This window comes from Strigops habroptila, chromosome 4 (assembly GCF_004027225.2).
Source record: "Strigops habroptila isolate Jane chromosome 4, bStrHab1.2.pri, whole genome shotgun sequence".
NCBI lineage: Eukaryota > Metazoa > Chordata > Aves > Psittaciformes > Psittacidae > Strigops > Strigops habroptila.
Window position 1 is genome coordinate 10,315,090 of NC_046358.1, and position 12,237 is coordinate 10,327,326.

The window sequence follows — 12,237 nt, forward strand, 5'->3', positions numbered from 1 at the left end:
TAAGATCTATTAGAGGTGTGTCAGCATGCAGGACATGCCATTTCTGGGATAGTTCATGTTACCTGGAGGGCTGTAATGTAATAAACCCAAATTTGGGAGGAGAAAGAGATGGAGGGTTAGCTTCAAAAAACAAACTTTTGCCAAACCTCACCCATGTTTCCTTCAACATGCTAGTGGCCGAGAGAAGTATGTCCAAACTCAGCAGCTACATATCTGTGAGTGGCAGCAGCATCCCCAAAGCCCAGATGGCCCTCTATCTTCCCCTGAACATGTTCCACTTGTTTCAGGGTCCTTTCAGATCCTGCATTTGTTCTCCTTAGATGTCAGGAAGCACAGAAACAGAATCAAGATATTTTGGTTCCATCACATTTCCTGTAGAAGGCCAGGCTAGGAAACAGATTAAATGGATTACATTAAATCCAGATTAAATCCTAGCATATACCCAGACCTGACTTGCCCATCACATCACCAGTTGCTCAGCACCCATGTGGACAGAGCATTACATGAGCAATCTGTTCGAGCTAGGTGCATTATGGAAGATCTTGTAGGCAGGACCCCAAATTCAATTTGTCTGCTGGACCACAGTTGTGGGATGTCACCACAAGGAGCTGTGGCCCAACAGTAAAATATTAGGTGAGGGAAGCACACTCTGCCCAAGCTGCCTACATCACAAGGAAGGGCACAAGGGAACACATGTTAAAACACAGCCCAAAATCAGGTCTTTCCTGGTGTGCCCTAAAGCTTGCTCAAGCTTGCATCTGAACATCAGCTGGTAACCTTATATGATAGCAATAAAGTATTCTGGGCTGTGAGTCCAGGTTTCAAATGCAACCTAGATCACAGGTACTGTCAGAGCTTTTCCTGCTGAGGTGGAAGCAGAGGAACACAGCAATTACTGTATGTCAAGCTCTCAAGAGAAATAAATGAGTGAAAATTTTCATAATCAAAAAAAGCTAATGAAGATGCTGGAGGCTCTAAGTTGGCTGAAGCAAGGGGCTACAGACTGTACCAATGAAAGGAGGACCAAAAGCAGCATCCCAGTAAACTGTCATGTGAATAAGGCTTTGCAGGGAGTGAAGTGGGAGAGTTGGACTGGGCCCATTAAGACAGAAAACTTCCAGTCTGGCAATGCTTTAATCTTGGATTTCAGGTAGAGTGCCCTGAGCATCTTTCTAACGCCAAATAGATGTTGACAATATCATGAAAACAACATTTAACATAAAGCAAGAGGCCAAGGGCTTTGCGCTGTAATGATGTACCTATAATTGTTATTTCAAGGGTAAATAGAATCAATATGTACGTCGGGCAGTTCTTGAGACGTTCAAAATTTTCATGTTATATTAACTGAAGGAGAACAGTTTCTACAGCCTCCTCCTTCCCTCTCTTGCATCTAAAAGCCCAGGACAGGTGACTACAATGTTATGTGGTCAGTAGCCACTACAAAAATCTGCTTTTATGTTAATGTGCCTGATGTTGCAACTGCTTATAGCTTAGAAGCCACAGACTTCTCTTCCTTTGCTTTCTGTGGCCCGGTATTTTCAGGCTCCTCACAAGTCAGAATGAGAAAAATGCATCTAATTTTTCAAAGGCCAGAACTGCTGGTGCAGAAAATAGCCATGTGCTAGGGACTGAGCTCTGCTTCTGCCTTCATTGGGATAAATCCAGCATCCCGCACTGCCTGCAGCTGATTTACTCCCCATTTGGTGTAACCAAAAGCAGAATTTACCTCTTGCTGTTTTTTGATGGCATTAAGGCCTGTAAAGAAAATCCTACAGAAAGATTTAAGTGCAAACAAAATCTCCTGCTTTCCACAAATCTGGCTGAACTTACGCTGCAAAGGGAAACATAGAGGAACTGAAGCCTCTCACAGGGGATGGGGGACTCTTTAGCAGGGTCAGCTGTGCATATATTTACACATGATATTAGCAGGAAAAAAGGCAAAATGGGTGCATCGTGACCCAAGGTGGTCCAAATGTTCTGTGCTATCATTACTGCTGGGGTCAAACGCATTGCCAGTTGGTGACTTGATAAGCATGATGAGCTAACGAGCAACAGCTTAATCAGCACAGATAATTCTTCTGCAATATATGAGATAATTACACCCTTTTTTCTGATTTTTAGGAACCTTGTGGATTTTTTCACTCATAAGTATGAGATAATGCTGTAGAACTTGACCTTCCCAAACAAAGCTTTTGCAGAAAGCGGTGTAATATTCACCAGTTGTCCATGAATATAGCTATCAGCTTATCTAGGCTGGGTTTTTATTCACTGCAGCTGACCGACTGGAAAGAACACAAGGAAAACTGCAAGAAACAGCTTTAGAATTAATTTAATTTCTGTAGACCTGGATAAAACCCATCAGGTTCTGAGTTCAGGCCATTGCTCCTGTTATATTCTGGGAGACACCAAGGGCAAGAGGGAGGCATCCGCAAGGTCTCATCTTTCATCTTCTGAGAAAGGACCCAGCTCCGCAGCACTTTTGGGGAATGAGGCTGTCTGCTAAACACTGAAAGCCTTGTATAACCCATCCCTTCACCTGGCACTTCCTTCCCCTGCTCTGGCCAAAATCACACCTCTGAGAGGCTGCCAATAGGATCCCCTGAAACAGCCATTCTGCCTAGAGGCTGGAGATGAAGAGACACCTTTCAGAGAGCCCCTCAGTGTTAAAAAAGGCCATAGCGGAGCAGGAGGAAGGCAGGACAGCCTGTGGACTCCAGGGTGGCCTCCTTGAACTGCTGTGTTAGTCCTGCACTCCAGACAAGATGTGTCAGAATTCCAGATTGGAGGGGGGGGGATACCCTGTCTCCCACCTCCTTTGGCTTGCTTGGATTTCTCCCTTCATGGGCCGGCTGGAATTAAAATAAAAAGCCAGCACCACGCGCTGCCAAATTCCCTCGGTTGTGGTCAAACAAGAGCGGCTGCCCATCTCCGCCCCTCGCTCATTTGTCTGTGCCTGTAATAACTGGATTTCCCAGCTGGTCTCCCAGCCCAGGACCTGCTTAACTCCAGTGAGCAAACACGAGTAGTGGAATTCGGTCCAAGCAGGCAGGTGCAGTGGCTGGATAGCTTGTGGATTTCCCTTCTGCTGCAAAACAACAGTTACTGCACATATGTTGCAAAGATAAGCATTGTTTGCCATCAATAGAGAAAAAGCCAGAGGCTGGCTGCAATTTGGAAGTCTTGCTGTCAAAGAGGTGCGAGAGCGAAAACTGCACGTGAAAATAGGGGAGGATGTGCTCTCAGCAGCTGGGGAATAAAAGACGAAGCATTTTGGCTTCAGCTTCTTGCAAACAGGGAGCGCATCTGCCTCAGAGATAGCGGGTGTGGAGTTACATCGGTGTCCAGCACTGACAGGAGCATTTCTGGAGTGTTAGGCTCAGGTTAGGCTTCCCAAGGAGACTTCTTAAAATATAGGAGAGGTCTAAAATTGCTGTAAGCACCAGTAGGGGTACAAAAAACCCCTTCGCAGTTCCATTTGGGAATCTACAGCTTAGCAGAGAGGAGGGTAGGCAGTAACTTGACTGTGGTCTGCAACTACCCCATGAGGAGAAGATTTCTGACACTGGAAGCCTGATTAATGGAGCAGACAAAAATGTAGTGAGCCTGAAGTGCTAAAAGCTGCAATTAGATAAACTACACCTAGAAGTAAGGTGAATGGTCCTGAGTGAAGGAAATTAAGCGCTGGAGAAATATGCCAGGGGTGGCAAGTCCTGGTTCACTCCTCTGTGTGGTAATGGCCATACAGACCACTTTCTCCTCGTCATGTTCCCTGTTCCTTTTCTAAGCTCCCTTTTGTCTTTTCCAGGGAATGCAGAAGACAGGGATTGAGGTGATTTAAATGTTCCCTCAAACCACGCAAGGAGACAAAGACAATAACAAGAGACCGTAACAGAAGGTGCAGGCCAGCACAATTCAGTGTTTACCTGCCAGGATACCCCAATTCCCAGAACCAGCTAGGGACACTTGGCTTTCCACTAGAACATTTGCTTCAGTGGAGGAGACTCCAGATTTCTTCCCCTGTCCCATGCAATGTTTTTGATGGACTAAGACAGACAGTGACCCAACCCCATGTATAATAGATGGTCTGTACAAATGAACAGTGCCGCCAGCTGAACTGGCCTTATTCCACCCTATAAAGCAGCAGCCACTCTTGAAGTCCATGGAGTTCCAGGAGGCCAAGGCTGGGAGGAGAGTAAGACCTCCTGTTTCTAACAGCCTCTAATCCCTGCCCTCCATAATCAGTTTTAAAATGGCCACCAAATCTTCCCTCTGCCTCTAACTGAAAAAGTGATGTCAGCAGTAATCTGCTGCCCCCATTTATCCCCATATATTTGGGCAGTTTGGGCTAATGCATTGTTTCATAAACATATGTTTTAACGCGGCCATGCGCGCACACACACAAAGAAAAAGCTCTGAGCACACTGCACTGGTTACAGAGACTAATGCCTTAAATATTACTTTTAATACTAATGTCAGATTATTAAAAACATAATCCATTCTCCTGATTGGACCTAATGTAAGCAGGAGGATAAGAGGGCTTCTATCCATGCATTAACACATTTCATGGAGTGTAAAGCCACTTTCTTCCTCTTAAAACATAAGGTCAGGAACTAATAGAATCTGTACTTCAAGTGGGTTTTAAAAACATATTACACAGAAAGTTTAGTGAAAGTTAATCTGTTGATAGGTGTTGGCTGGAGCCGTGTGGGTAAACAAGAAATAAATGTAATTCACATGCAGTTTTTTCCTGTTAAAAACCTATCTGTGCACTTTAAAACATTTATGTTTAAATAGAGCAGAGACCAACACTAAGAAGCACTCAGACCAAAGCAGCTTTGTATAAATGTGTCGTAAAGGACTAAAATAAAGTAAGCTATCCAAAGCTCTCAAAGATCAAGGGAGAAGGGCTCTGACCCTGTGTGAATTCTCTCCTCATCACAACCACGTGTCATTCCTGGGCCTCATTCCTATTGCCCCTTCTTGCACACCTCTCCATGGTGGCATTCCCTGTCTTCCTCCACATTCCCACACACATCTGCTTCGTGCCTGGCCAGCACTGGAGCTTGGGGACAGTTTGGCAGTGGCGGCATGGCATTCTTGGCACCCTGGTCCTGATCAGCGGGTCTGTCACCTCTCCACCATGCTCTGCCAGCTTCCTCCTTGCCATCCACAGGACCTCCTCAGCCACACATTCCCACTGTGGTGGGCTGGGTTGTTTCCAAAACCAGCCCCCTTTGCCCATTTCCTTTGCCCAACCTCTGGAGAGCAATTTGGAAAGCCCAAGCCAAGCACTGAAGCAAAGACAATATCCACAAGGGGCTGATCTTTGCACAGGACCTGCAAATTTGGCGAAACCATAATTTTTAAGCAGCCTCAGCTCTCTGATATTGGTGGAGGCCAGGTGGCTGACTCTGCTGCAACTCATTTAATTGCTTATCTGGAGGTTTGGGGGGCTGGCAGGCCATTCAGAAAGCAGGCTTTGGAGCACAAAGCCAGGGTGACGGTCCTCCCTGAGGGGAGGCATGCAGCCAGCTGCCTAGGTCTGCGTCTTCCTTGCTCCAACAGCGCATCTTCTGGGCTGCTCCACCACCACCCTGCTTAAAGCAGGAACCATTTGGTTCCCCTAAAATGGAACTAAGAGTTGCTGCAAGGGGCGCTGGCTGCCAAGGGAGGGAGACGAGAAGGCAGTGGGAGAAAAGGGAGATGCAAGCTTGAGCTGGCAGGCACTGGGACTTGGCCCCTGTTCTCCCAGCCACATGCCAGAGATTTAAGCTTCATAAACAGTCTCCAGCCTCCAGAAAGAGATTGATGACATATGGATTTCATACATTCAGCAAGTGAAAGAAAAGCTCCCTGTGACTGCATGGGATTAGCAAAATTTATGTGCTGCTCCTTATAGCAAGGGTCCTGGAGGAGGGCTGCATCACTGAGATGACAGCAAGGGCGTGCATTCAAACCCTGGAGACATCACTATGAGTCATCTATGGTCATGCTTATTTTGATGGCATTAGAGAGGGCTGACACCCTCGGAGAGACAGGCAGGAGACCTAGGGAGGGCATTGTATGACTGGGGCCACCCATGGGAAAGCAACAGGGATGGGACCTGGAGGGAATTCATGTCCAAGTGGGTCCAGACCCTTCCTATAATGGAGACAAGAAATTCTCCCCCTTCTCTGTCTTTTCAGTGGCACATGTTGCAACAGGTCTTTCAGGCAGCTGCCCAAAGATGGCACAGGTCCCTTACTACAGCCACAGGAATACTGGCACCATGAGAGTTATCTGGTGCTACATGCATGGCTGTGTAGCCTCTTGTCCATTGCCAAAATGAAGGTGGTGCCTTGTGAGGAAAGGCAAAGTGTTTACTTGTGTGGCTTCAAGCTGTGCTGGGACTCAAGGGATTCAGGGTATCCCCCTGACTCTCTCTTTCTTAGGATCCTGCTGTCCCATCCCTATCAGCATCACACAAAAGCATAGGAAGGTGCTGTCTATGCACATGGATGGGGCTAGAAGCTGTGTGATTGCAGCAAAGATAGGAAGGTCCAACCAGTCTGGCACAGCCTGCTTCATTCAGGGCTTAAATACACTCCATAAAGCCTAGAGAAGAAATAGTTGTGCAGAGTATTGGAGGAAAGGACAGATAAAAATAAGTGTCAAAATTTTGGCTATCGTCAGTTCCAGGGAAATGTGGAACAAAATGATTTGGCATTTCCCACCCTGTCGTACAGCACATGGGTAACATAGGCAACGCTTGCCGGTATGGAAGTAAGTTGCTGATGCTGTTTTCAACCCAGGAACCTTGGGCTGCTACAAGTCTTTTGACCAATTAGTCTAGGACCACCAAAATCCCTTAGGAGAGCAGGATAGGGGCAGACAATGGCTTTATGTCTCATATTTATTTCAGCAAGTGCTTCACAGCAGAGACATGAAGCAGGGGCATGGTGGGACTTGTCAGCCTCGCAACAGAGCATCCTTTCCCTAGGCAGGCAGAGTGGGGATAGGCTGGTGGTGAGATGCCCTGAGGGGACATATTGCCCACCTGAAGGGAAAGTAAGGAGTTAAATAATTGTCAATAAAACCATGCCTGGCTCCTGGGCAGCAAAGGAGCAGGAGTGGGCGTGTAGAAGGGAAAACTCAGCACTTGGCCCTTCAAGGAAGACCAGCAAGAGCTTGGCCATGTTTGAGCCCTTTAATCTACATCATTTTAATTTACAGGCCATAGAGAGGAGCTGATTAAAATATGTTTTCATTGAAATGTAGGTAAGCGCATTGAAATATTACCCTCTTACTCAAGGACCAGCTCTTGAATTCTTCATTTAGTTTGTGTTTAGCCTTTCTTTGCTTGCCTCTGGTTTGGTTTGGCTTCGTGGCTGTTGCATCAATTAATGCGTAGAATCCTGTTAAGACTTGGCTAAAGCATTAATCAGAGTAGCCTGGATGGAAATGGTGACTGAAAGATGAATGACCTACAGGAGGCCAAAGTGGGAAGAGAAGGAAGGGAGGTCCCTCTGCTGAGGGTGGGGTGAGCCGATGCCCTGTGCAAGAAGGTGGGTGTCAGATCATACACCTTTGTTTTGACCTCCATATAAAAGAAGAGCAAGGAACCGTGTAAGCCTTGTTCTGACCCAGCAAGGTCTGTGTGTCCTTGTACAGAAGCAGAGCTGTTAACATCTTGTCCTGTGGATGAGTAGGGTGTCAGGACAGGTCCTGTAAACAGGGAGGCTGGCTGCATGGCTGCCAACCCACTGAGCCGGTGGCTGGTGTTTAGGAGGCAAGACTTGCATTGGGTTCTCTGGATGGTACATTCACCAGCCTGGAGGATTCTGGGGTAGCGCCAGTGGAACCTACCACAGACAGCCCCGTGTGGCAATGGCCCCAGCCACTGTGTTGTCCCCAGGGCCAATTCACCTTTCACTTGTGGTCCTTCAGAAGTGTCCTCACCATGTCTCTTTACTTCCATGACTTCCTCCAGCAGACACCTAGATCTTACCAACTTTCACGACCCAACTCCCTAACTTACCTTTCCTGCTTGGAAGGTCTTCCCCATCTGCCCCTGCCATGGTAGGAATGAAAAGAAGATCCATGAGAGGAGGCAGTTTTGGAAGACTGCCAGGTGGGGAAGAAGGTGAACTTTGCATGAAGGAGTGGTCTGTGTGACCATAACACAACTTAATTATGCCAACTTGTTTGTACATGGCGTAGGGAAGGAGGCAAATCAAGCATTAGAGCAGCATGCTGGCCAATACAAGAGAGGCTAAAAATCACCTGAAAACAGGCAGCTGAAATTTAAAACATTAACAAATTTGGTAATGTCTCCTGTATAGCAGATGAGTGAGTACTGAAACAAAATGGGGCCACAAGCTAATAATATGGAAATATTTCTATTTGCACATTTTACTGGAAGGCAAAGCATAGGGTATAGCTAATATATATCCACAACTGGCAGGAATATTAAGTTTTCTGTCATTTTGCTATCACGGCTACCTTTCTCAGCATGCATTCTGTCCTAGTTCCTATTAAGGTGAGAGCAGAATCAAACTCATTAATTGTCTGCATTTTAGATATGATAAGAATTTAGTGGTTGGTGTTAATTAAACTACAAAACAACCCCTCTTGCTGTGGTGTGCATTCCAAGTTGGAGCAATTAATTCGCTCACTTAAACTGATCAAGATTTAATTACCATCACTCTGTGCAATTACTCCATAATTAAAGTAATTTGGTTCATTCCACTTGCTGACAGTGTCATTGAACAGCCATTCATAGTACCAAAAGAAGTGATAATTGACTTAAAGAACAGCTCAAGGCAATTTTACACAGACTTTTAGTTATTCCTGAATATACCTGTATGGGAGAAAGAAGCCTATCACATAATATAGGTGCTTTCTTAGTAAAGGGTTTCAGATGTTTTGCATTTCTTTTTTTTTTTTTTTTCAGCCAGTGCACTGTAGCAAATCCAATTTTGGATAAGGCTCTGTAGTTGTCACCCAACAACATGCCATTTTGTACAGGCAAGCACAATAAAAACTGGATCCCTCCAGCAGTACAGATGTTCCCTGCCTGTTCCTCGAGACTCCTCATTAGGAAAAAACCAAAATTCCTCAACAAAAAGCTCTCTCCATTCAGATAACGCTGCCAGCAGTTAGATCTGACCAAGTACCTTGTGACGGAGCAAGTCCCTGGTTGCTGGGACCAAGGGAAGGCAAATGAGTTGCAGGGGTTTTAACAATCAGTGTTCTTGGTGCCCAGGTTTGTTGACAATAGCTTGAAAGCTTGATGCAAATGTACTGCAAAAACTGAGACAAGTGAAGACAAGATAAAATAAAATAAAATAAAATAAAATAAAATAAAATAAAATAAAATAGCATGTGACTCTGAAGCTAATCTCATGTTTGGAGAGTGGTGGAATCTGGTTCAAGAGGGGTTTTTTAACTTGGAGGGTTGAAGACAAATTGCTACAAATAAAGCATGATGGTCTTAGAGCTCTCCAAGAGCATTTCCACAAAACCTGACCTACCGCTGTTACCATCTATCATCCCACTTGCTTCCCCTTTGCGCTGTGCAGCATCATCACCTTCCATGGGGTGTCAGTACTTACAGCAGCTACAAGCACAGGCGGTCAGCGTGCTTCACTGGCTGCCCTTGGTCCTGTTGTAGGAAAATTGCTGGTGGACATAATGGCTAAATCACTTACTAAACATATTTTCAATGGGAACTACAGTAGATGCTTTCTTTACCTTTTGTAAGGCACTAAACTTAGAACAGATGCAAGGCTGGAGCACTCAGGAATATTTTTGTGTATACCAACATCATGTTTAAAATAATGTTAAATATCTAGTTTTGGTGTTCATGGCACATTTATTCAGAATTCAATTTTGTGCTTATTTTATTAAAGAAAATAATTTTGCTGGTCAAATTATTCATCAAAAATTGGAAGTAAATATTGCTCTCTACAGGATGGACAGAGAAAGAGGCAGACATACCCATCTGATATGTCTTTTGAAGGATGCTGGGACTGGAGTGGCAAAGACCTTCGACAGATTGTCCACCCATTTCAAAGTTAAGCCTTCTGAAGCTCCCACGCAGAAATTCAAAACATGACCTGTCACAACCATTTGGACATGAAGTATGCAATGTTTGTGCTGATTTTTTTTTCTGACTGCCAAAGAGATATTAATCTAGAGAATCATCTCAAATAAGTGGAGGAAGCCTACTAGCTATCCAGGAAACCATTCATGAGCATCAAATCAGTTGCTGAAATCAGCTTTTGCCAGGTTCTCTATTATCTCCATCCAGGCAGACATACAGGATGGATATAAGTTAATTAGAGTTTTATCAGAATTAGGGTCCAATTTTTGTTCAAAGTACAGATTTCCTCTCCTGGAAAGAGCGATACACCTCTGGACAGCATCTCCTGCTGTTCTGAGTGAGGCTTAAGGATAGCTGGGGTGTGTTGTCTCCTTGAAGAGCCATCTTTCCTTACCAGAATCATGGGGAAGCCAGGGAAGCTTGAACTGACCAAGATGAATCTACCCCAAGCTTCAATAGGACCATCTGTCCGTGCTTAGCCTCATCCGACAGCAAACACATCTTCATGGGTGCCCTTCACTGAGTGCAGAGGTTGGTGTCGAGGTGAATGGGTTTTGTGGCACTACAAGATGTGCACCACAAGAAGCATGACCAGCAGGTCAAGGGAGGTGGTTCTCCCCCTCTACTCCGCTCTCATGAGACCTTCTCAGAAAGCTGAGCTGTGCCATGAATTATTCCTACACCTGCAGCATCCATAAAGCGGAGCCTTTTGGTTGGACTCCCCAATGCTTGTTAGCCTTCTGTGACTCAGCAGTGGCTAAGTTAATGTCAGCTCTACCCAGGGGAAAATCTTCAATATTTCTTTTTACTTAAAAAAGAAAGAAAAAAATCCCAAACGTTATTTTTAAGCTCCTAAAAGAGCATTACAAAAGAATGAAGAGAAAGAAAAAAGACTGTGTAAAGATTGCTTACCAGAGCCCTTTTACAATAGTCAGCTACACAACAGAAATAGGTGGACATTAATTCATGCTAACCTTGCACACCTAAATACCATTAATTCATCAAAACTAATAACATTAATTCCTTCAAAAATGAGATTAAAGACAGGCACCCCTTGCAGTCATAATCTGTGGCTGATGACACTAAAATGAAACCTCTAGTATACAAAGCTATCAGCAGAGCTGGCAGATCTCATAAATTGCAGCTGGCAATACATAAATCCTCAAGACAATATACATTATTTTCCAGCGAGCGGATGTTTGCATGCCAGTCACCAGGCAAAAAGGAAAGCAAAGCTGTATAACTTCTCTCCCAACACAGGAGTTGCTGTCAGAGAAGCATGATGCTGTTTGGACCAATGCTTACCTAAATCTGTCAGGCTAGAGCAGGATTTAGGGCATGCATTTTGGGAACAACATTTGTTTTAAATTTGCAAACCCAGCTTCCGTAAACAAAGTGTAACTCAGAGCTGGAGGTGCCCTGACATTCTAGGAGTGGCTATTTGACTTTGGGTACATCATCTACCCTTGCTGAGGGATGTTTGAAGAGCTTGAAAAAGTCTTTAGGAGAACCTGCTGATGCCTCTGATGGGTGTTGAGATGGCATTAGGGTGAATAAGGGTTCAACTAGACATTGTTTTCTCCCTGGGGTTGCATCCAAAGGCAGCTGAAAGTCATCTGAAAGCTTTTTTTTTATTTCAGTGACTTCAGAGTTCAGGTCCCATAATCAGGATCAAAGGTAGCACCAGGATTTGCCTCCGTCTGCTTACTTTCCATGTCTTGTCCTCTGCCTCATCCTGTCCCCAGAGGAATGGAGAAATGAGTGTGCTCTGCAGCCAGCAGCCATGTTCTGCCTGTCCCTTTCTGCCTCCTTTGCTTACTCCTTTGTTTGTCAAGGGAAGTGCTGTCCAGAGCTTAATAAGGACTTCAGCAATGGGAGAGCCCCTCATCTGCTCCTGAAACATCCTTTTGCTACTTCTACTACTCATATTTCAAGCGTATGTATCTATTCCTGGTGCCTGGATGAGCATCACTAGGGTCCTGTTTAGCTTGGCTGAGGTCTGTCACTGAGGTCTGTCAGCCATCCTTCCTATTCTCCCTGTTGTACTCATCTCATTTGTATTTTCTTCCAGACTTGGGCAGAGGATTTCACCTACATCCAGCAAGATGGGCTACTAGACCACAGCCCTTTCCCCAGGGCTGCATTTGCCTGTG